The following is a 26,160-nucleotide window of genomic DNA, read 5'->3' as shown; positions in this document are numbered from 1 at the left end:
TGAGGAACAAAGAGGTTATGTAACTTGCCCAAAGTTACACAGTTAACTGTTGGAATTGGAATTCTAATGTGGGAAGTCAGGCTTCAGAATATATGCCCTTAGTCATTATGCATTATACTCAGCATATATTGAGAATGCTAAGTTGAGTAGCCCAAGAGGAAGCCAGAGAGAGCACTTCTCAATAGAAGCATGGAGTTGCACAGAAAAAAGACTTGCATGTTTCTTACTATGGTCCATGCATTGTTTTGTTTTGGGCCTAGTGTAATTGTCAACCTCATCTGTTACTTTAAATTGAATTTTATGTATTCCCTCCTGCTTATTGTGCCAGGATTGATATTTTCAGTATTATTTTTGTTAGACAATAATGACTGTTCTTCTTAATGGATTTTCTTCCGTACATGCTTTTTGAAGCAAAATAAAAAAAAGATGAAATAGGCCTATAAACACAGCATTGAGAGATTTAAAAAATCTAATGAAAGGGTGACTTCCAAAATTACCTTCTAATTCACTGATTTTTTTTTTTTTTTTTTTTTTTTTTGTGGGTCTGGGGAAGGAACCCACAGGGTCTCACTGAGTTGCGAAGGGCCTCACTAAGTAGCTGAGGCTGTTTGTGAACCGCACTCCTCTGGTCTCAGCCTCCCAAATGCTGGGATTGCAAGCAAGTGCCACCATGCCTGGCTTTAATTCACTGACTCTTAAAAGTAAATTACTTTCTCAGGGTTAGAGAACGTCTTGCTCATTTATACCTTGAAATAAATCATTTATATTGTATTGGTTTCATTGAAAAATAACCACATGGTTGTTCTTATTCGCCTAAACCAGCTCCACAGTGGAATCATATTTAATCTTTTTTATCTGTATTGATTACATTACTTATAATTTGTTTTTACTGGACTCGCTAATATTTGCTTTTCAGTACAAAAATTATAGAACATATGGCTAGATTAAAGATGATCTACTTCTTTATTAATATTTCAATAATCATTCTACTGGAACTTATTGCAAGTCAAACACTGACCCAAACATATTATTGTTTTGTAGGAATAGATGAGGAAATATTATTTGATTTCTATTATGTGGACATAATTTTTTAAGCCTCAGTTTTAACATTTCCAAAATGGGCTTAATGATACTGTAGAGGGAAAGGATTGAAATGCTATCTGTGTGATGCACAAGCAAAGTCCCGAGTAAGTACTTAATAAATGTAGCTGCTATCATTACCAAATATTTAATCTTTACAATGAGAGATGTATTTACCTTTGTCTACTACTTGGGAAATGAAAGACTGAGGACCTTAAAAGTCTTGTCTCTCTAATGAAACATAGTTGACAATGAACCAAGACTGGAGTCTATAAAATAAATTTACTCATTGGTTAAAAATCAAACTTTTGAGTCTTACATGTGCCAGGTCCTAGATTGGGTTCTAGTAGTGGATGGTAGAGCTAAAAGTACATCCTTTACAGTTGAACAGTGTGAGCAAGGGCATGGCAAGAACAATGTGGTATGGTGACTGTGGGCAATTGTAGGCAGTCTGGTGCTATTGGCAATAGCACCAAAAAGACAAGGCAATTAAGAGTGGTATGGGCCAAGCATGGTGGTACACGCTTGTAATCCCAGTACTTGGGAGGTTGAGACAGGAGGATGACACAGGTTCTAAGCCAGCCTCAGCTACTTCATGAGGCTCTCAGCAACTTAGTGAGCCCCTCCCCCCAAAAAAAATATATATACATACATATATATATATATATATATATATATACACACACATACACACACACACACACACACACACACACACACACACACATATATATATATATATATATATATATATATATATATATATATATATGAAAATAGGTCTGGGAGTATAGAGTATAGCTTGGAGATAGAAAGCCCTTGGATGGATTCAATCCCAAATACCATACACATACAAAAAGAGTGGTATGGGACCTAGACTGTTCCTGATATGTATAGGACTGGGTCCGAGACAAGTGAACTTTATTTCCAAACCCCCACTCTAAGCTCTAGCTCACTGCCAACCCCACTATCTTCTTGTTCTGGCCTGGCTAGGCATCCTGAGGGACACTTTTTTGTATTGGTGAAAACTCTGGCTGCACATCTAAGGGAGCACACCCCAGGAAGCATGGTCCACACTTGGGAAGAAGAATTAAACAAGAAGCCCTTGTTGATCCTGGAAATAGGCTGACTTAAATACTGGCAAATGTTTAACATCGTGCCTGCATGCAGAAGTTAACATTTTTATTTATATTGATGAGCAAGTAAAAGTGAAACAACCAAGCAGAACTTCACTGACTTGTCAATGATATGTGTGACTTCTTTGCTAAAGTATATGATAGTTTTTGAATAATGGATGGTTGCTTCCTCAAATTTATTTTATTTTATTTTTTTTTGTGTGTGTGTGAATACATGCAATGGCTACAGACATGACCCATTTTAAAGTTTAATCCATATTATTAACATTTTATTTATCTTTTTCTCATGCCTAGACAATGAAGGAATAATAAATCCTTGATTCATAGTATTTTATGATTTCTGTGGTATACATGCTCTTGCCATGGCTGATTTCAAGCTATTAACATAGCTTGAATGCAGAGTTCTGTGAACAAGCATGGTAGCATGCCATTACATAGTATTTTCACCATATGCATGAAATAGGCATAAATAACAAGAACATAACTAATAGGAAAATGATTAGGGAGTGATGAGTTTTTATTATCTTTGTTTTAATGTAGCTTACTTAAAATTTTATAATTTATTTTTTAATAATGGCCATGTTTAACCTTCAGCTTGAAAACTTTTGGAAATTTAACAATGGACTTTTGTGAACCAGTAGGAATTCTGCTGTCTGGGCTAGTTAGTCATGGGATTTTAGTTTTTGAGTATCTAGAACATTGTCTAAAGGGATGAGAAAATGCATGGGTTACACATTGGCATTCCCTTTGGTCATAAGGTCACAAGGATTCTTTACCCCTTAGAAACAGGGAGCTGGAGAAGAGGCAGAGAGATGTCCTCCAAAGGACATGGCCAGTATAGAGCCCTGTTTATCCATATTAGGAGATTGTTCCAAAGCCAGATCACAGAGTGACTTTTAGTCTGCCTTCTGTATTTCTTTTTTCTTTTTATTTATTTGTTTATTATTTTTTATTGCTATACTATAGTCTCACATTATAGTGTGGATTATGTTGACAATGGTATATATTCACACAGTACTTGGTGCCCTCCCCCCTTTCTTTTTTTCCCTCTCTCCCAATACTGAGTATTCAGGTTAACAATGTTGTATTCACATGTATGAACATATTCAAATGTAGCTTTTCCATTAATAAACGTCAGTCTTCTTCCTTCCCTACCCCTCCTTTCTGGCTTTGCCGAGGTTTCCCCTCCATTATCTGGAGTTATTTTGGTATCCCTAATACTCTCTAGCTTGAGCATATTAGAGATAACATATATCTCTTCTCTTTCTGTGCTTGGCTGATCTCACTTAACATAATGTTCTCCAGGTCTTTCCATCTACTTGTGAATGATATGATTTTGTTCTTCTTTATTGCTGAATAGAATTCCATTGTCTGTATTTCCCATAATTTTGCAATCCATTCAGCTCTTGATGGAGACCTACCTTGGTTCCATATTTTGGCTACTGAGAATTGTGCTGCTATGAACATGGCTATGCATATGTTACTGTAGTTCTCTGATTTTAACCCCTTTGGAAAGATACCCAGAAATGATAGAGCTGGATCATATGGTGGATTAATTCCCAGTTTTCTAAGGAATCTTTACACTTTTCTCCATAGTGGCTGAACTAGTTTGCAGTCCCACCAACAGTGTAAAAGTGTTCCTATTTCCCCACATCCTCACCAGCATTTGTTGTTATTTGACTTCTTTATGCTTACCATCCTGTTCCAGGTTAGATGGAATCTCAGTGTAGTTTTGATTTACATCTCCAGGATTGTTAATGATGTTGAACATTTTTTAAATGTATCTACTGGACATTTGTATTTCTTCTTTTGTGAAGTGTGTATTCAATTCAGTTGCCCATTTCTTTCTATTTTTTTTTTCAGTATCAGGAATGGAACCCAGGGGTATTCTACCTCTGAGCTATACACTAGCCCTATTTTTTAGTCTTTTTATTTTTGAAACAAGGTCTCACTGAGTTGCAAAGGGCTTTGCTAAGTAGCTGAGGCTGTCCATGAACCACGATTCTCCAGTTTCTGCCTTCTGAATGCTGGAATTACAAGTGTGCATGACCATGCCTGACCAGTGGCCCATTTCTTAATTGGGTTGTTTTGCTAGTGTAGAGTCTTTTGAGCTCTTTGCTTATTTTGGATATTAGTCCTCTATCAGAGTGGTAGCTGGTAAAATCTTCTCCCATTTGGAGGCTTTCTCTTTAGATTCTTGATGGTTTCCTTTGATAAGCAGAAACTTTCTAGTTTATTTGTTAATTCTTGTTTTAATTTTCTGCACTTTGGAGATCTTGTTGTAAGGAGTCCACCTTACTCCATTATGACCTTATTTTAACTATATATACATTTGTAATGACTTAATATTTAAATAAGATCTGGAAATTAGGACTTCAATCAACCTTACTCTCCTTCCTTCCTTCCTTCCCTTCTCTCTCTTTATTTCCTTTCAGAAGTACTCTACCAGTGAGCTATAGCCTCAGACCTTCTTATTTTGTAACAGGTTCTCATTAAATTGGTAAGGTTGGCCTCAAGCTTGCAATCCCCCTGCCTAGCTTCTTCAGTATTTGGGATTAAAGCCCTGCACCACCACACCCAGCAAACATGTAAGGTTTTGAGGGACTTGCACCTATAACAAAAGGATTCAAAGGAGATAAAACTAGAAACAAGGAGACAAGTCTAAGAGATAGATACTAAGTTTCTAAAATTGGTTAATAAGAGTGAAGGTAGAGATGAGGATCTTCCCATTGCAAAATCTGTAATATATTTATTCGTAATGAAATCCTTGACCTTAAGGCTATTTTTAATTGGATATTGTATGCTACTATATAGCAAAATTTAGTGGCTCAATACAACTCATAGTCATTTTATCTCATAGTTGGGTTAGCAATCTGAATGCTACTTAGCTCTTAGTTCCTGATGAAGCTATAATTAAGGCATTGGTAGGGACTGCAGTACTCCCTAGGCTCCCTTGGGGAGGGGTCACTTCCAAGGTACTCTCTGGTCCTTCACAGGATTCCATTCCTGTGGGTTGTTGGGGGTGAGCGTTCAGTTCCTTGCTGGCGTTAGCTACTCTCAATTCTTTGTCACAGTAGGCCTCTCTAAAGCGCAATTCCAACATGACAACTGGCTTTATGCAAGTGAGCTAGTTAGAAGAACCAGATAGAGGTGCAAGACAAAAATCAAAGCGTTTTTATAACCCAAACTTGGAAAAGCTCATGTGACATTTCACTTTTGCCATATTCAGTTTGTTCGAAGAAGCATCTTTCAGGAGAAGGAAGGGGACATCATCGTAGAAAGGTTCCCCACAAAATATACATATTATAAGGAAAAGATTTGTACTTGATGTCGTTGTTCAACTTAAGAAAATAAACAGGTAAAAGTTGTCTACATACATGGTGTACAACATGACATTTTGAAACATATACACATTGTGTAATGGCTAAATCAAGCTATTTAACAAACACATTACTTCATATCCTTATTTTTTTTTTTTTTTGTGGTGACCACACTAAGAATTTACTCTCAGTGATTTTTTTTTTTTTTGGTGGGACTGGGCTTCCTGGAAACCCTTCTACCTCCAGGCTATACTCCAAGACCTAATATATATTTGGAAACAGGGTCTCTTAAGCCAGTGAGGCTGGCTTCGAACCTGTGTGATCCTCCTGTCTCTGCCTCCCAAGTGCGGGGATTACAAGTGTGTGCCACCATGCCTGGCTACTCTCTGTGATTTTTAAATGAGTTCGTCATTAATTTTGGAATTATTTAATACCATTGAGAAAATAGAAATAGAAATAGAAAATAGAAATCTTCAGCACAGGGTTGAATTCTCAGTATGTGTATGCTACAGTACATCTCCTCTGCATCTTCCTTGACCACTCCTGATATAATCACTTTGGTCCTCACAGTGGCTTTGTTTTTTTTTTTTTTTAACCTATGAGTCTAGCCATTTAAGCAGCTCTCTCTAATTGACTCCAGCTCACTTGCACCCACTCTCTCTCGTTCTCTCTCTCCATATATAAACAATTATATATATATATATATATATATATATATATATATATATATACTTTTTTACTTTTTCTTATAAATGTTTTATAAAGATTATTGTAGGAGATGGTACAAGTCTTAGAAAATTCAAATACCGGGAAAGAATCAAATCTCTCTCACTTGCCCTATATTCCTGTTAGAGAGCCTGGGACTCTTCCAAGTTAGATGTCATTTGGAGTAATGTCACAGTGAAAACAAAAACTTGGAGCACTTCATATCAAATCTATAGTAGCTAACATGATACTTTCTTAAACTAAAAAAGAAAAATGATACATTTAAGTGTACTGCAGTTCAGCATGCATTCTTTTGAGAACTATATACTCAGAGAATTTTCTGGGTACTTTGATGGATACATATGGCCAAAAAACAAGCATATGAATTTTCTGGAAATTTTCTTGACTTTAACTAATTTATTTTTATATTTGTTTTGAATTGGAAATATTTTATTTAGTAGAAGTCTTTTTCTTTAATAGATTTTTTTCCAGTAAGATATGGTATATGGAAAGTTTGATTTTTTTGTTTCCCTATTTCATGGTTAATGGATTTTGCTTTTTCAAGCTGAATTGTATGTCTTTCCCCTCTGACATATTTCTAGCTTCAGGGAACGTAGTCCCCTCTGGTCCATTAATATTAGCAATCGTCAGTGATGTAATCCTGTTCCATTTTTGCTATGGATTTTATACTGTAGTTATAACTTCTCATACATAAAGCTGAATTTAGCTAAGCATGCATTTCTACCATTTTTTCCTATGAATATCTTTGCATTACTAAAAATGATAACCATATATATCAGGAATTTACTTTCTCATACAAATATTCTGAATCATCATAGAAATACATAGTTTTATTTTCAATCTGTCTGATTTTATTTTATTGCCCTCATTAGACAAATAGGTATTCTTTATGCTTCTAAAAATTTTAAACATTATACAGCAATCTGTAAAAGGAACATATTCAGCAATGCTTTAGTTAGAATGAATTTTATGCTTTAAAGTAGTAATTGCAAACATTTTTGGATTTTTCTTTCTTTTGTTTTGATTTTAGCAAGAGGATCTCCTGAAAAGGTAATTAGCATGCTTCTTGGTCCCTTTGGCTATTTTTATCCTATAGATAAATCTCCCTGGAGTGTTCTGAACAATAGACCCTGCTTACTTCACATCGAGGCCTAACAGTATCTATTGATGTTGAGGTTGATGGTTTGTGATACAATTAATTGCATATGCACCTCTGTTTAAAGCCATGAGACTTTAGGGTATACTTTGGTGTCATAAAAAGAGGATGGACTTTGTAGGGAGAAAACTGGTTAGATCATTCTCTAAGAAAAATATCTTTCTCTGTTGTTATTCATATTTTATCTATATATCTATCAGTGCGACTTCTTTGAAACTTATTTGCCTCATCTGTGAATGGGAACAACTATCATGTATGTGTCATGCATAGCTCTTATAGATCATAATATGCTTGTTCTGACATAGATCTAAAAGATAATAAAATAAGAGGTACTCAAATTAGGTCTATGCTGTTTTCTTTTTCTCCAGGTGGTAGAATACAAAATGTTATGCGCTATTTTTCCTTGCATGTGTTTTTGGAACTATAACTTATTCCTTTCTTTAACCCACTTTCTTCAATAAACATATGCAAACATCTCTTTCCCCCTTCCTCTTTCTCCATATATTCTTGCTGAACTACATCTTTAAATTTATGGTAAATTGCTACATTATTTATTCAAACTTACACCTTTCATTATGCCAAAAGAGCAGAAGGTGATTGGCACAATTGTGATCCTTACTCCCCTCTTCCACCTGTGGATGATCATGTTTGTAGAAAAGTAGGAAGTGATCATAGCAGTGATGGTGGTGATGATTTCTGCCCATCTCTGTGCTGTAAGCACTTTATGTATCATATATCTTGATATTATTTTAGTAATATAATATGAATAGACTGTATTATGTTACAATCTTCTTTTATAGCAAACTGTGATGCAGGAAGGTTAAATGACTTGCTCAAGGATATAAGGCTGCTAGGTTGTTAGAGTATTAGAGTAATACCAAAGTCGGCATTTTTGACCAGTGCCTTTCTGGGCTGATGAATGGGACTAGAATTCTAGAAGGTGGTTGGAATAGTTGGTTCTACTTGGCTAGGTTTTACTCTTAGTACCAAACTCCCTTCCTGGGATTGCTTATGAGAACTGAGGTTTGAGAGATGAAAAATGGAACTACATCTATATTCTAAATGTTAAAATGAGCCGGGCGTGGTGGCGCACGTTTATAATCCCCGCGCTTGGGAGGCGGAGACAGGAGGATTGCACAGGTTCAAACCAAGCCGCGCTGGTTTAGGAGATTCTGTTTCCAAATAAAAATATAAAATAATAGGTCTGGGAGTGTAGCCCGGAGGTAGAAGGGCTTCCAGGAATCCCAGTACCCCCCCAACACACACACATTAAAATGAGGTATATTTTCATAATATGTGAATGGATATTAAGAAATAAGTGATATTCCAATTGGGCAAGAACAGGGCAAGAGTTTAAAATATCCCTAATAATTTTGACTTAGATGGAAGACAAATGCTCACTTTTAAAATCACATAAAGCCGGGCATGGTGGCGCACGCTTATAATCCTTGCACTTGGGAGGCAGAGACAGGAGGATCACACAGGTTTGAAGCCAGATGCGCTGGCTTAAGAGACCCTGTTTCCAAAAATGAAAAAGTATAAAATAGGTCTGGGAGTATAGCCTGGAAGTAGAAGGGCTTCCAGGAACTCCCCCGTACCACCAAAATAAAATAAAATCACATAAGGTGAAATTATTTGAAAGAAAAGCTCATGGTCAATGTTACTATGAAAGCCTATAGTAGAAGAATCCAAACCTAGTCAAGTAGAACTAGCTATTTGCATATAATTGACTGTGAAATTGAAGGAAAGATTGTAGCAAAGCCTTCAAATGTGTTTGTATTCCTGTCATGCATACCTAGTTCAATGAATGGAAGGTCCAAAGAAAAATTAGAAAATTTTCTAGATTTCCATAGGTTTTGCAGATAGAAATATTTCATAAACTGGAACAAATCCTTAGAAAAGGATGAAGTCCTAGGCAGAAAGTGTCCTCTGTGTGATAATTATATGTGCTGAAGAAGTAAATGAGGTTAACAGGAATGAAAATAACTGAAGTCCCACAGGGTTAAGTAGGATCTGATGTTGGTCTATGAAATCAGTTCTACCATGTTCTAGAAGTATAGATTACAGCATAGCTGAAACTAAGGGTGTTCTTTATTGTCAGTGGGGTTCTGATGCTATTTCTTTTATGGATGCATGGAAAATTCTGCCTGAGTGTTCATACAGTTGCAAGAGAACAGTTCCCTTTTAACCTGAAGGGATGTGACCAACTGGCAACCATAATAGAGGAAGCATTATAATGCCCAGAAAGATTCAGGGGAAAATTATGAAAGAGGCCTTTGTTGCATCTCTCTTTTCCTATACTGTCCTATTGATTTTGCCTCTTTAATATCGCTGAAGTTTCTGTACTTCTCTTCATCTCTTATCACTGCCACCGCAGTCCAAGTTATACTGCCTCTCAATTGGACTATAGCGACATCTTTATAATTGGTTTCCAGTCTTGTTGTCTCCCCAATTCATTCTCTGAATTAAGGTTTCCCTTCTTAAAGCACATCAGTGGCTTTCTACTACACTTAAAGGATAAGCCCATAATATTGCCAAATAGCCAGGTACATCTGGACACCACCCTTTTCTCTGAGATTTATCTTACATTCCCTTTGTTCCTTCCTTCCCAGCCATAGCTGTGGATTAACTAGCAACATAGAGTTTTGACCATGCTGTTTCCCCGTCTCATTTGTTCACCAGCTTAACTCATTCTTTCCTACAGATACTAGCTCAGGGAAGCTTTCTCTGACCTTCTGGACTAGGTCAGATTCTTTTAGTATAGACTTTCATGGTAAGATCTTGATGATTCTGTCCCTCACAGCAATTCCACCTCTGTGTGATTAAAATGTGAACATTTGTCTCCTCTGCTAAGCCATAACCACCAGGGTTGTGAGTTTTTGCTCATCATTGTAACTCAAGAATTCAATAGATGTTCACTAAACATAAGTTGAGTGACTGACTCTGCATGTCAGTTTTAGAATTTGTTGGAAAAAGAAAGACTTGGCTACTTTGTGTGTGTGTGTGTGTGTGTGTGTGTGTGTGTGTGTGTGTGTGTGTGCTTTTTCTACTAAGAATATTATGGAGACAGCAGAAACTGTTATTTTTCATAAGTATTCTTTATCTGTCAATATGTGAAACTCTTATCTAGATCACTTAAATTTGCAATTTAACCCCCCCCCCACCATAACAGAAGCATCAGGCATTAGAAGCCAGCAGAGCACCATGGGAAAATGGTGGTAACTGGTCAGTGTTTCCATTTCTTATTTAGTTGTGATGTCTCTCTTCTACATGAATTGTACTTTTTCATGATGGAGACAATTTCTTTTTTTTTGAATGATACTTCTGAATATTTGCCAAAGATGTAACCTAGTAATCATAAGTTTCCTAAGTAGATTCATACCGGGATGTTTATGTGTTACTAGTTAGCAATTTCTGTGTTTTTGAGTTACTAGAAAAGTGTTCACAAACCTTAGAGTTCACTATACAGATTTCCTTTGAGCACTAATTCTTACCAAGTGTTTATTGGCGTACTATTATGAAGTTTTCTAAGATGTTTTTGTAAATGATTACTAAAAATTCTATTAAACGTAGCCTTATAGCAATGATAAATAGTTCCATTGGTAATCTTGCAGGAATTTGTACTGTTTTGCAACCCATTTTATGTATTTTTCTAGTAAAATAAGCAGTTAAAAATTGAGACACAGTACTTATCCTTGAGAAGTTTGACATAATTCATAGCTCCTGTATGCTATATTTCTAGTTAAAAGAATAGTCAATGAAAATCACAAATTCAATTGTTTAATCTTTCTAGTGTAGAGCTAGAATTTTTTTCTTTCTACAATATGGTTTTAATGTGTTGTTGACACAGAAAGGTAGAATATGATTTAAATTTTATTTAAAATGTATTTAATGAATTAAAAATACATTGAGATTCAAAATTTTGTTCATAAAAATGACCCAGCAAGGCAGCGAGCAGAAAAAATAGGCATGTGGAGTTTTGTGAAACAAAACTGGTATGTTTAATATCTAATCACTCATTTCCTTATTCATTTAAAAACATTTGTATGGGATTGATAACCAGTGCTAAACAGAAAGGAATATATAGGGAATATAGAGAAAAACTGAATGAAGAGCGTAGTAGGATATTTAGAGAATATAATTATTTTTTGTGGTACTAGGGATTGAACTCTGGGGCATTCTACCTCTGAGCTACATCACCCCTATTTTACTATTTATTTTGAAACAGGGTCTCACCAAGTTGTGGAGGGCCTGAGAAGTTGATGAGGCTGGCTGCGATCTGGTCATCCTCCTGTCTCAGCCTCCCAATTACGAGTATTACAAGTGTGTGCCACCACGCCTGGCTGAGAAGAGAATTCTTGATTAAAAAAGAATAGTAAATAATTGTAGTGACAATAGCCATCATTGATTAAGTCCTTATTTGTGCTATATTTTGTTCTTGGTGGCCAATATTGTTACTATTTAATTCCTCATAGGAGAAGTACTATTGTGTAGTATTTCTGTTGTCTAGAAGTACTGTTAAAGGACAGAGCAATTAATTTAACCATGACTACCTGGATGTAATTGAAAGGTGGATTTGGAACTTTTTACATGCATATGGACACAAATCTCACTAGTTATTGGACAAATATATAATAACGCTATAAAAATAATGCCTTATTGCAATTATATTTTTAAAACCACAAAAAATCTGGTAAAATCAAGGGGCAGTGAAGATGGATGAAAGGAACCTTTTATACTCTTAATGGTCATGCAAAATGGTGTGGCCATTTCAGAGAATGGCTTGCAGTTCTCATGGGAACTGGACATGCTAATCTAGATGTCATGACATTCTACTTTTAATCTTGTGCAGAGGGAAACTCTCAAGTTGATACACATGGAGAGATGCATTGGGATGCTTATCTTATTGCATTTATAGTGGAATGGAGGGAGTTCAAAGTACCATAATATTATTTCTGAGGGAAATGGATACCTTGGTGTATTCATAAAAGACATAGTATGGAATCCTCAGAAAAAACTAACTAGATTTTATAATCGGAAACATAACTAGAGTTAAAAATTCATCAAATATTTAGTAAAAGTATAAAATTTGATGATAAGATTAAAACATAAGAACACTTATAATAAAAAATATTTAATACATATAATACTAAATGTTTTTCTGGAATTCTTAAATGGGAAAACCAGTACATTGGGTGAATAAAAAGTTCATAGGTATAGTTATCAAGAAGGATAGATAAATGGTTTGGGGAGTAGAAATAAAGAGGAAAATAAGAATTAAAAATAAAATAAAAACATAAACTATACAGAACATTTATGAAAGCCTGACATAAACATAAGCTCAACATGGGCCAGACTTTAGTACCAGCATAACTGAGTGGGTTCCCCACCATCCCTGAAAAAGTAAACAGTCTAACACTAGAAACTTTATTACTGTAATTCACTACCTCAACAAATAAGAGTAGAAAAGGAAAAAAAAAAAACCATATCTAAATAGGTATGAAAAAAGCAATAGAAAATTCAGCACTATCCATGGTACAATTCTTGGCAAACAATGAATAGGAGGAACTTTCTTATCTTGCCTCAAGAAATATAACTGGTAGTAAAACAGGAGAGGCATTCAAATAAAGTCAGAAATAAGATAAGGGTGCTTTCTTTTACTGCTGCTATTTGGCATTGTTCTATAATTTCTGACTGAGACATGGCAATACAAAAACCAAAATAAAACACACACACACACACACACACACACACACACACACACACACAGAATTAATTTAGAAAGTTGACTTGTTTCAAAGTTACTTTACAAAAATCAATAGGTATCTCATATCAGAAATTATAGATTAGAAATATGATTTTCTAAATCTCATTCACGGTAATAACAATCCATAGGTAGCTAGAAATAAATATAATAGCAGATGTTCAAGGCTCATGTAAAAGAGATTGTGAAACTTAAAAGTGGGGCAAAGACTGAAATAATCAAGAGAGAATTCATGGGTATGGATGTTAAGATCTATTATCTTGGAGGTGTTCAATTAATATGCAAATATAGTGCAATTCTAACAAAATTCCCAGTAGGATTTCATGTGTAAGTGTGGTAAATGATGCTAAAGTTCATGCTGAATAGAGAAGTTTTGGAAAATGATAAGAAGAAGGTACCCCCTTCTTACTAGACTTTGAGACTTACTTAGCTTTATTGATTACAGAGTGTTCTACTGGCACAGAGATAGACATACTGACTAATAGAAAACAACTGAGATCCAAGTATGTATGAGAACTTGGTACATGAGCGAGGGGCATTATAAGTCAGTGAGAAGGCAAGACTGTTCAATAAACAGTAAGTATAGAAGCAATAGATTATCCACATAGAAAAAATGGAATGAGGTCCCTACTCACTTCACTTACACAGTACATTCCATATAGGTTAAAGCCCTGACTTTGAAAAGCAGAAGTCTGAAATTTTCAGAAGAAAATATAGAAAAATATTTTTTTGACCTTGAGTGCAGTGAAATACTTCTTTAAAAAGGTACAGAAAGCACAAACCCTAAAGGGAGCATTTGATATTTGACTACATTCAAAGAAAAAAAATTCTATTTGATTAGAGACACCATGTACAAAGCCAGCATAGATTGGGAGAAGAATTTTGCAAATCACACGCTGGCAGATGATTACTAATAAGAAATACAAGAACTACTACACACCATAAGAAGAAGATAAATGAGCCAGTGGTAGAGTAAGAAAAGGTAAAGGGAAGTTTGCAGAAGTGGAAAATTTAAGAGCTAATCAACATGTGAAATGATACCTGACCTCACCATTATCAGGAAGATGTAAATTGCAGTTAATGATGAAAAACTGTTTTATACCCATTGGTTAATTTTTTTTAAATATGGAATTTGGTGAGGAGGTAGGGAAGCAAAGATAATCATGTATTGTTGGTGGGATATGGACTGGGACAAGTTTGTTGATGAGAAGTGAGTAAAACACTGAATAAAACTGAATAGCAAATATATCATGAATTGCAAATAGGCTCTGCAATTGCTTGTGGAAGCCAATACTCCATGGCTGGGGCTTATTCCAGAGCAGCAGTTAGGGGAATCAGATGAAAGGGGGATGATGCCTCAAATACTTCAATGTTTTTCATATATAAAAAGGAACTGAAGCAGATGTGGAAAGATATCAACATTATTTAAATTTGTTACAGCTGGGTGTGGTGGTACATGTCTGTAGTCCCAGTACCTGGAAGGCTGAGACAGGAAGATTTCAGGTTAGTGGACAACCTCTGCAATGTAGCAAGACTCTCAACAACCTAAGGAGACCCTATTTCAGAAACAAAAACAAAAACATCGGGCCTGGGGGTGTAGCTGGGAGGTAGAATGCCCCTGGATTCAATTCCTAGCATGTCTTTGTGTCTGTCTGTCTGTCTCTCTTTCTCTCTGTGTCACACACACATACACTCACACCACAGGCACACAAACTTGCTGAAGGTATAGAGTAATGGTATGGTATTCTCTGTACTTTTCTATGTGATAGGAAACTTTTTCTTCTTCAAACATTTTATTTCTTTAAAGAAAGTTGAATGGAGAGATTTGAGGATGGAATTGATGAAGGTTTTAAGGACTCTGATAAGTGGCTAGACTTGGAACCTATTACTGTCAACACCTGTATCCACATTGCTCATGTCCTCAGTTAACTTTATTTTTTTTTTCTCAAGTATTGCCTTCTCAGTGAGTTTATTTGACTTTGGGCATTTCCTAACCCCCTTCGCTGATTTATGCTTATGTTGAAATCTTATCGAATAGAGTACATAGCATTCATATTTATCTTGTGTATTGCTCATCTTTCTGACTAGAAAATGAGCTCTTTATAGGAGGAATTTCCATCTGTTTGATTCACTTTGTATCTTTAGCACCTTGAGGAAGTCCTTGCACAAATTTTCCTCTTAGTAAACATTTGTTAAATGAATGAACAAGAGAATTTTGAAGATCTGACCTCAGGTTGGGGACAGAAAGATGGAAGCATCATTGAAAGATATAGGGGAGGCGACTAGTGTAGGCAAGATGCTGTGTTTGCATGGGGGGGCAGATTTGTGGAAGAGGTGGCTTATGTAAAAGAGAGGTCAGCAGGCAGTTGGGGATTGAGGAATAAAAGGACAAATGGACCAGACTAAATTGAAACAAAATGCAACTGAGCATTGAGCCCTGGATTTACAAGTAGATATACTTGATTATCAGTCCTGCTGAAGAAATTTGATCAGGCATAGAAGATATAGCTTAATAAGAAAATTCTCTGAATTTATTTTCTCTTGCCTTAAAAACAAAACAAGATGAAGCCCCCCCTCTTCGACTTGGTAAACTACAAAAGAGGAACGCTATCTCAGAGAGGGATTAAATGCTACAGTTTTATCTATAGTATGTGATAGTATTAAGCAAAGTTTTCTCATGCCCAAACATTGGATTTGATTCATCTCTTGTTGATTGTTTATTGTACAAGGAAAAGAAAGATTAGCTGTTAGAGCTAAAAATAATAACAGCCATGTCGAATGTATCTTCACTGAAGACTGCTGTTGAAAGAGATTTAAGGAATAATAAGATATATTTTTTCCTATGTTCTAGGATTTTGTTAAATCTTTCTTGCAAGCTCCGAGGTACACTTCCTGTGGTGCTTAATGAACAAAATTGTCCTCAGGTGACTCGAAGCCAAAGGTTCTTTAACTTTAGTATATATGAAGTCCAACTGGTGGGAATTAAAATGAAGATAGAGCCCCACTTAAGAGAGATTCAGAATATCTTTTGTGGGCAGCCCAGGAATCTGAATTTTAGACAATTAGTTCAGGTGATTGTGGTATATATTGTGGGGCAATACTTTAAGGCTTTATACATGATTTTTTTATTCAATCATTTCATTTTTTATACATACCAATTAATGTACATTAATGTGCTGTGTGTTTTGCAATAATATAGGTGAGGTATGCCAAAATTGGCATTTTGAAAGCTGTAAAGAATTATACCTACAATAGAGAGAGAGGCACACAAACACAAAATATACTACCACAAGAAGCAGAAAATCTAATGCAGAGCAGTACATTAACTGGCAGGAAGATAAAAATTTTTGAAGTATTAGCTTTCTGTTGTAGCTATAATAGATTACCACAAACTCAGTGGCTTTAATGCAACACAAATTACTTTTTTTGTTGTTCTTCTGGAGGTTAGAGATCTAAAATGAGCACAAAGGGCTGTATGTTAGATTTTTATTGCTATAATCAAAATATCTGACAAGAACAATCTAACAGGAGGAAAAGCCAATTTAGGCTCATGGTTTCAAAGGCTCAGTCCATGGTTGGCTGACTCCATTGCTTGGGCCTGAGGTGAGGTAGAATACCATAGTGGGAGGAGAGAGAGAGAGAGAGAGAGAGAGAGAGAGAGAGAGAGAGAGAGAGAGACAGACAGACAGACAGACAGACAGACACACCCCTAGTGACCAGCTTCCTCCAGTTACACCCCACTTCTGAACCTCGCTGCACTGAGAACCATACATCTAACCCAGAAACTGTTGTGAGGATGTTCCAGATCTAAACCATGATGGGCTGGTTACTTCTAGAGGGTCCTAAGGGGGTTGGTTGCCTTGCTTTCCTGGTTTCCAAAGCTATATTCCTTGCATTTAGAATTTTCTTTTTCTATCTGTGCTTCTTTACATTTCTTTCTACTCTATCATCCTATTTCCTGCCCAACTCTCCTTTATAAGGGTATTTGTAATTATATTTACTGTCCACCTGAATACTCCAAGACAATCTTCTCTTCTCTGGATTTTAACCTAATGCCACCCACTGTGTCTCTTTTGTGATATGGGATAAGAGTCACAGGTCCGGAGAGTAGGGCGCAGTTACCTTGTGGACCGTTGTTCAGCCTAACCTCATATGTTTAGAAAAATGTGATGATAGACGTGTGGACAGGACAAAGGCTTGTCCTTTTTTGAAGCACCTATAAGTAACTTAAACCCTTATGCTCCACAGTGAACTGGTAAATACCATGCCTAGTAAATAAATGTGAAGTGATTTAAAAGAAGAGATTGTACAGTGTACCACAGTGCTAATTTCCTAGCCTGAAGCAAAAAGCAGTTGCAGGATATAATCAATCTGTTATAGCAGCATTTTAGTACTAGAGTGGACAAGGACCTTTAGAGTTTATTGCTGTTGTATGGAAGTCAGAGACATGTTGCGAGTCCCTGTTGGAGGCAAGGTACTGTATCAGACACAGTAAGGAGTGAAAAGATGGGCCTGGTACTCAAAGAACTTAAAGTCCTATAGAGAGATGAAACAACACGCTTTAAATATAGATAGCCTATTAACCTACAGCTTAAGGGCCACTGGCCTCAAAAGCAATCCCATAGTGTGTAAAAAACCTGTTTCAGAATTCTCAGCAGGTGTTTTTCTCATGAATTCTTAGTAAAATTCTATGAAGGAGGAAGGGGAAAAATAGCTGGGAAGGCCACTGCAGCAATCTTATCAGTGACAATATTCTGCATTCTCCTTATAACAGTATTTGATATGGTGTGAAATTTACTAAAAGGCTGGTTTTAGACCTCACTAAAGATGTTTAGGTGACGGTTCTCAAAATTCCTACTATATGAATCGGTGTCATGGATTGCAAGATGAGACTTCTCTGAGATGAGGCTCCACTGTGTTTCTCTGCAATTTTTTTTTTGTTTGAATGATAGGTTTTAACGTAGTTGTGGTTTAAATATTACCATTTACCTCATTCTTAGTACAGAGATTTTCCTCCTCATCCATCCCCATTTCTAAATTCTTCTCCTTGTTACAGTAAGTCCTTTGATTCTGGTATTGGAGACTGCCTATTAATGGCTGTTCTCACTATGAAAGCTGCAGACCAGATTTTTCACTTGTAATATTAAGCTTTCCTATTTAATGGCCTCTGTGTCTCCATATGTTTTAAATTCAGTTGCCTGAACACTCTCCCTTTGTCGTTTTCAGTACTGGTTCTCTGCTTCAGGCTCTGAAGTGGTTCTCGGTTTCTCAAAGTAACACAGCCTGGTTCTTCACTCTAGCTGTCAAGGGCCTTCACAAGTTGCAGCCTCCACCACCTGCTCGATCACTAGGCCTCCTCTTTCCAGCCTCCTCTTCATAATCATGGGCTCCCTGTTTCGGTCATATCCTGTATTTATTTTCCTTTTACTTAGAAAAAATATTTTGAGTTTTAAATAAGACTAAAGTTCTCTGGCTGTCAGTTTCTTATTTATAAAAAACTTTTCTCTTTGTATTTATCTGCCATTTAGAGCTCAGAGCACCTGCTCCTTCTCCCTGGCTAGTTCTGTTTTACTGATTTGTAGGAAGAACCACCAAATCAAATTATAGTTGTATAAGTGAATTAATTCAGCTTTATTGGCTGAGAATTTAGTTACAACACATCCTTGTTTGGCAATTATTAAATAAGAAAACTGCTCTTTCAGTTAGGTGAAAGAAAAAGTAAACTTATTGTTGTCATTGTGAATTTTAAGGCTGGGAAATAATTACTGTGTCTTCCAAAGTTCCTAATGTACTGTTGCAGTATAAAATTTTCTCAGAGAATAACTCTGGCAAGCCAGAAGGTTTATTTAACTTAAAAGTACCAAATTACAAACGTCAAATCAGAGAAAATGTTATTCAAGTCTTTAACAGGTGCAGTGCTGTTGTAAATGGTTTTTCTTTTCTCTTGCCTGTTTGGTGTAACTATACACTGTTTCTCATAATTATATAGGAACTACCACAATTCATTCTTAACACAACAAATAATTAAAACAGTCAAGAAAAAAGGCTTTAGACAGAGAGATTTAGTTTCACTGACTTTTAAAGTGGCTCAATGACTACAACAAAGCTTTTCTTCAATTTTTTTATATATAAAGTCAGAATTTATTGGTTACTTTATACTTATTACACAAGTATTTTGTAAAAAAATGAATTTTAAAAAATTTGTAAAGCATTTTAAATGATTAGGAGACAAGTATTGAAAATTATTTGGTAAAAGATTCCAATTCCTTATGACAATTATATGCTCTCTTCTATATTTAGTATTATATTTTGATTATAATGAGTATTTTCACCTTTTTTGGGAATATGTAATATGATTAAAAATAGAGCTTTCCATGTTAGAGTTTTACTCGTCAATTGCTCATCCTATCCTCTCTTCTGGGACTGTCCCTGTCCTCCTGAATCACCCTGTGTACGGAGAGGACTTCTCTGAAGAGCCAGTGTAAATTAGATCTACGCTGTTATTCTAAATTATAGGAGTCTGTTGTTGTGTCTCAGTCTCTGGACTGTGAGCTCCATGAAAGGAGGAGAGACCTTGTCTCTTTTTCGTTTTGGATACTAAGCACATGCATAGTCTGACCTTTAATAGATGCTCATTAAGTATTAACTGAATAAATAAATGCCCCATTGATGAAACTTTTAAACAGACTTTGATGTTCTTATTTTAAATTGCAAGGCTATTAGAAACAAAATCAGTTTGAATCCATTTGAAGTTCTCTTTCAAATGATTCCCTTCTACAGACTTTTTTTGTCCTAATGTCGGCGAATCCCGAGCTTCAGTGCTGTCTCTCCTACCCTCAAGTCTGTAGTGACATTACCATGGATTGTAGCACTTTCTTCTGCCGCGTCTACTTGTGATCTCAGGATTTTTATCAACATGTCTTCTGAGTAGTCAGTTCAGTTGTCAGGGTAGCTGAAATTTTATTGCCATTTTGCTTTTTAAGAAAGTGAGACAAAGCAATTGAGTTTCTGCCTATAAACTTTTTCCCCTTTCCAATGATTAAAATACTTAAAGTTCTATAAAGAAATGAAATCGACTTAGCGTGGGTGTGGAGAATCCAAGGAACTATACGGTCAAGACCACTGGGTCTAATAGAAACCTCTGTTTTGTTCCAAGAGATCCGAAATAAGTAGTTTCTCCAATTTTGTTCAGGCTGTGATACATGGCTACAGCAGTAGAACTGTAAGACTGTTGGTCCAAAGCCACTTCTTCTATTCCATGCTGTTTACTATTGTTATTTCTGGCTAGTCAGTACCAAGCTCAGGGGAGAAAGCACCTCATCTTCTCTTCTGTTTAATCAATACTAACCTCAAGGAGGGGAGAGAAATTCTCAGGAGTAAGGATGGCGAAAGGTAGATGAAAAGCTAGTTTGTATTTCCAGGAGAAATAAAAAATGTAAGGTAATAAAAGTTTGTGAAGAAAAATTAACTTTTCATTATTTTCTTCTCAAAATAAAGGAGGATTAGACAAGAAAAATCTAGGCAAATGAATGTGGTGTACCATTTCTCAGGCATAGTATAATAAAGAGATGATGATAAGCTATTACCTCAGGTAGGGACTTTGAGTTGAAACCTAGAGAAATTTACTACCTCTCACAAGTTGGCGAAATAAGTGGTGAACAATTTGAACCTCGGATTCACTTGTTACAGTCCCTAGTGTAATGTCCTTTCACTGAACTAAAAATCCATAGAGTTTAGTTCATATGGGTTGTAAGAAGAAGCTATACAGTGGGAGAGATAAAGCCTGGTAAGCAATTTACACTTTCAGAGCTGGGCTCTTATCATGGAATGTCAGAAAATGCAAATAAGCAGGTGTAATAAAATTATATTTCATTGCTTTTGAGTGATAACAGTGTTTATGAAGATTTAGTTTCTATGTCATGATTAAAGAGAACCTGGTTTCCCTAAAAGAAGAAAACTGCAATATTTTTCGCTGCAGTATAAAGTGAATTATTAAACCAAATTCACTGGATTAGACATGTAGGAATTATTCAGTTTGTAAAATATTTTGGCTATTTCTCCCAAGCCTTCCTCTGGATCTCACTTGTTCTAACAGGGAACTAGAGTGAAATCCTGGAATACAGATTAGGTGAACGATTATTTTTAAGGTGGAATGTGACTACAATTGGCTTTACTTGGTAACAGAAGGACTTGTTCAACAATGTTAGGACCAATTGAATAAATCCATTCATTTCTCTGCATCCTTCCTGCCATCTCTCTGGCTCAAACTATCATCATCTCTCACCTAGACTTCTGTAACAGTCAAACTCATTTTTTTTTATTTGTTCCCATTCCCTCCTAATCCATCATCTTCACTGCAGCTGAATATAATCCGCTAAAACCTAATTCTGATCATGTCATTCGGTGTCTTACAATCTTTAAATGACTGGCCTGTGCCCATAATACCAAATTCATATTTTTCAACTTGTTTTACAGGTGCTTCTGTAATATTGTTTGCAATTTCACCCTAGTTTTTCAATCATACCTATCACTGTATATCTTCTCACTTTTCTAATTTGTGTCTCTGCCTACAATCTTAATAAGCAACCCTCCTATATCTCACTTCACCTGGTATAGGTCACTGATGTGATCTTTCTGAAATGCAAAAGTAATTTAATCACTTCCTGGCTTAATATCCTTCTGTGAATTATGAGAACTATGATATTTAGCAATCCCTTTAAGATCACTTACTATTTGATCAATGCTGTTGCCTTAGTATATATTGTTACTTTGGTCTGGGACATCAACCTCCATTTGCTAGTTTTCTTTATCTAGATAATCCTTAAAAATCATTTGAAACATATTTTCTGAGGTAGGTTCCTATTTTAGGACTTATTTATACCTATGGAATTAATTCATCTATTCGTCAAAGGCTTGTGTATCTGGTACTATAAAGACAAAAAAACCCTATATCTTTGATAAGAAAATGACACTGTTATATGGTTGGATCTGTGCCCTCATGCAACAGATATTATTGGAAAAAAGAAAGTAGGAAGCAAAACGAGTAAAAAAAAAAAGTATCTTTGGTTGAATTCTATAGTATTTCAGAAAACCTTAAAACTAGACCTGAGGGTAAAAAATTATTAGATAGGAAGGAAACCTTATATATTTGGATAAGTATCTAAAGAAGATAAATATATGAGCTAGGGATAAACTAGAAACTGGTATGACAGAGGGATGGGGAGGTAACTAGTGTATGAATGAATTGCAAATAGAGTGCAACAGAACAGTAGGAAATGAATCCAGAAAGTGAATGGTAACTACATTGTGTAGGATTTTTTTTTTAATTTTTATTGGTGCATTATATTCATACATCATATTGGGGTAAAAAACTTGTGTGTACAGACATGCACACATCACTGATTTAACCCCTACCCAATTCTTACCCCATTCCCTCCCCTTCCCTCTCTCCCTTGCTCGGCTTAGTGGTTGACTTCGATATGTTTAAGTACATTCTGTGTTTTAGAGATTTTACTCTTCCCCCCTACTTTCTCCTCCTTTAGGTTGTCTTGTTTGCTCCTCCATAGGAATTTCTTTTTCATCTAGAGTTCCTCCTATGACCCAATTCTCCCTAACTCTCACATATTAGGGAAAGCATCTGATTTCTTATTTTTTGTGACTGACTAATCTCACTTCACATAATGTCCTCCAGCTCCATCCATTTCCCTGAAAATGATGTGTAGGATTTTTTTGAGCACTTTCATATACTTAGGCTTTTATTCTGGATGACATGGAAAATGAGTGGAGGAGGAAAAGCAGAAGAGTGACAATCTTGATGGTTTGATGACCATTTTAACTGGAAAATTTTAGCTGCTGTGTAGAGAACAGCCTGAAAAGAATAAGGGATGGGGCATCAGTAAAAAAGTAGAGCAATCATCCAGGCAAGAAATGGAAGAGTCAGACTAGGGCAGAAACCACAGGGTCATGAGAAGTGGCTGGATTCAGGATAAAAAAAATTTTTAAGGCATAGCCAATAGGGTTTGCTAGAATGTGAAGAAAAGAAGGAAAAGAAGGATGATTCTGAGATGGTAGCCAAGGGCAGCTGGATGAGTGGAGAATGGAATTGCAATTAACTGAAACGGGATAGGTTTTAGAAGAATAAGTGTGTGTGTGTGTGTGTGTGTGTGTGTGTGTGTGTGTGTGTGAGAGAGAGAGAGAGAGAGAGAGAGAGAGAGAGAGAGAGAGAGAGGAGAGAAGAGAAGAGTAGAGAAGAGAAGAGAAAGAAGAGAGAGAAAGACAGACAGACAGACAGGCTTCTTAAGTTTGGCTTGGACCAATCAAGTATCTAAATTATATTTATACCATAAAAATGAATGTTGTAAGGAGGAACTGAGTGCAGACAGAGAAGTGAAGAGGGAAATGGGCAGAAATCGGGGACCATTCAACAATATCAAGTGATTTGGGATGAAGATAAAGAAGAATAAGTCAGGAGACTCATAATGAGTGCCCAATGAGATCAAAGAAAAATTAAGATCAACCAAATGAAGAAAGTGTTTCAAAGATAGGAAATGATCAGCTATGTAAGTGCTGCTGTTAGGTTAAGGAAGCTGCGCAATCAACTGTTGGATTGCATATTGTAAGTTTATCAGAGATTTTTTGCAAGAACAATTTTGGTAAGACAGTAGAAATGAAAGCCTTGTTGCCATGAGCTTAAGATAGACTAGAAACAGAGAGTATTAGCAACAAGAATCCTACTTACACTTACTGTCCCAATTTGAGTGTCTCCTTTCCTTCTCAAAAGTGTTAAGATTTGTATGTTAACTCATCTGTCATCCCAACTATGTGAAAACTCTTTCAAAAAGCATGGATGAAAATAGCATATGGAGGAACCGTGACCACGGGAGATTCATTTTAAAATATAGGAAGCAGTTCAGAGTGTTTGATGATGAGAATGATCTGGTGTGGAAGAATAAATTGGTGATATTGGAAACAGAGGGAAGGATTTGGGAAATGATGCCTTTGAAAAGAATGCAAAAGGGGATCTAATGTAGAGGGCTCAGTTTTGTATATTTTTTGCAGTGGGTGAGAAGGAAGAGCACACTGGTATTTCTCCAATTGTATTTTTTGTTGTTGATTTATTTGTTTTCCACACATTGTGAAACTCTTAAGAACAGTAAGTATAAATGTCTTGTCCTTTTTTGTAGTAGGGATTTTATATATTGTTTTATTTCTATTCTCTTGTTTAATGCCTGACACACAGCAGACAGGCAGTAAATGTTTGGATGAGCAAATGAAGACACTGTGCTAAGCATGTGTATGTTTTATCTTTTCACTCAAATTGGATTATTCTCATCAAATCTTGACAGCCTGATTGATTGAATCGTGTTTCTCTTGTCCGGGTCTGCAAGTTGCTTGACTACCTGGTAGAGTTGATTGATAGGAATGACTGTGCCTCTACCCAAATCGATGATGCTTCCTAAGAGTACAATCGGTGACCCCTGCTGCATCACTTTGCAGTAGTCCTGCTGTGGTTTTACCATGAATTTCCTAGTTACTTCACCTTGAACTTTCTGAAAGCGATTCATTTCTCCTCAGTGTCCATTTGCCATTTGTATTTTACCGTCTGTGTGGCATATATCACGACCTGTCATCATTATCTAACTTACCTAGTAAATGAGAAGATCTTTGAAAATGGTGATTACATCTTCATTATTTTTTGTCTCAGTGATGCCTTGTATCTCCTTTGGAGGAATGATATGTCTTTTTCCTTGAAAAATTAAAGATACTTAGGCTTGGCCCTGGTACAAAGCAGATGCAAGGTAAATATTTGTTGAATAAATGAATGAATGCACACATGAGTGATGGTGCTCTCTGGAGAACACTGGCTGCACACAGAGCTCCTTTCCAGCTTGGTGTACCTATGCCCTGGACTCACTGTTTTGTACCAAACAGATCACACCTGGCTCCTTTGCCAAGGGACTGTTGTAGGATCCACATCACCCATTTGCACTGAGAACCAGTAGTACCTGGGATTTTTTGTCATCGTGTTGGTTTCCAGTTGCCAATGACTTAGGTGCAAGAGTGGAAGTCTAGATCTCTTACCTCAGCTAGTGCAAAGTGACCTGTATAATTCATGCTCGAGAGCTTCCTCTGGATCAGGCTGAGTCCAGAACTTCACCTGAAATTGTGTCTTTGTTTGGCTTATTATTTTTCCTTATCCTGCTTCCGCCATTTCCTTGTAAGATTTTCATGAAAGCATGTCCTTATTAAATTGCTTGGACCCTCCATTCTTTTCTTAAGGCTTGCACCTTAAACTTTATTAAAGATGTTGTGTGTTTACAAATAGTTTGTATTATGGTCAGGGAATCCTAACTACTGCCTCAGAGTGTCAAGTTGTGTAGTTTCAGATGGTCTTTCTTGATAGTTTTTGGTTTAATATTACTACCACCCAGAAATATTGATGGCTGCATACTGAATTTGATATTTTATTTAGTTGTTAGAAGGGAAGTAGCTTCACAGTTTAATTCAACTAATTGTTATTGAATTTGGAAAATGCCTTGTTTAATTATAGGTCTTTGTGACATAAAGTCAGAATATATTTTTCTTGGCTTTCTACTCTTTTTGATTATACACATATCTGTTCTCTCTTTAGACATGGATAATAAAGAGTTAATTGTAATATCAATTTTTATGTTACCATTCAGATTACCTTTCTCTTTTCTCTACTGAATATAAGTACCCATTTTGATATACTGAGCAAACAGTTTATTTATTTATTTACTTTCAGTGATTTGGAAGGGACACAAACTCCCCTATCTTTAAAATGGGATTGGAACTAATCCATTTTAGAACTGGAATACACTTTAACAACCAGCTGGTGGCCAAATTCTTTTTTTTTATAAATGAGAATGTTTGAGACCCAAAGAGGCTAAGTAATTTGTTCAGTATTACCCTGCTTGGTTAGTGGTGAAGTAGGACTAAAATTCAACTCCCACGCTG

At 36.1% G+C, this 26,160-nt stretch overlaps 1 protein-coding gene across 1 annotated transcript in view; it reads left to right on the top strand.

The window, feature by feature from the left end:
• TRHDE (thyrotropin releasing hormone degrading enzyme) overlaps positions 1 to 26,160 on the top strand; it is a gene marked incomplete at its 5' end in the record, with an annotated part of 424,737 nt that overhangs the window by 86,904 nt on the left and 311,673 nt on the right. The window lies entirely within an intron of this gene.

Source organism: Muscardinus avellanarius, assembly GCF_963383645.1.
Source record: "Muscardinus avellanarius genome assembly, chromosome: 11".
Lineage (NCBI taxonomy): Eukaryota > Metazoa > Chordata > Mammalia > Rodentia > Gliridae > Muscardinus > Muscardinus avellanarius.
The sequence above is the reverse complement of the archived record's forward strand: the minus strand, read 5'-3'. Positions and strand labels throughout refer to the sequence as shown.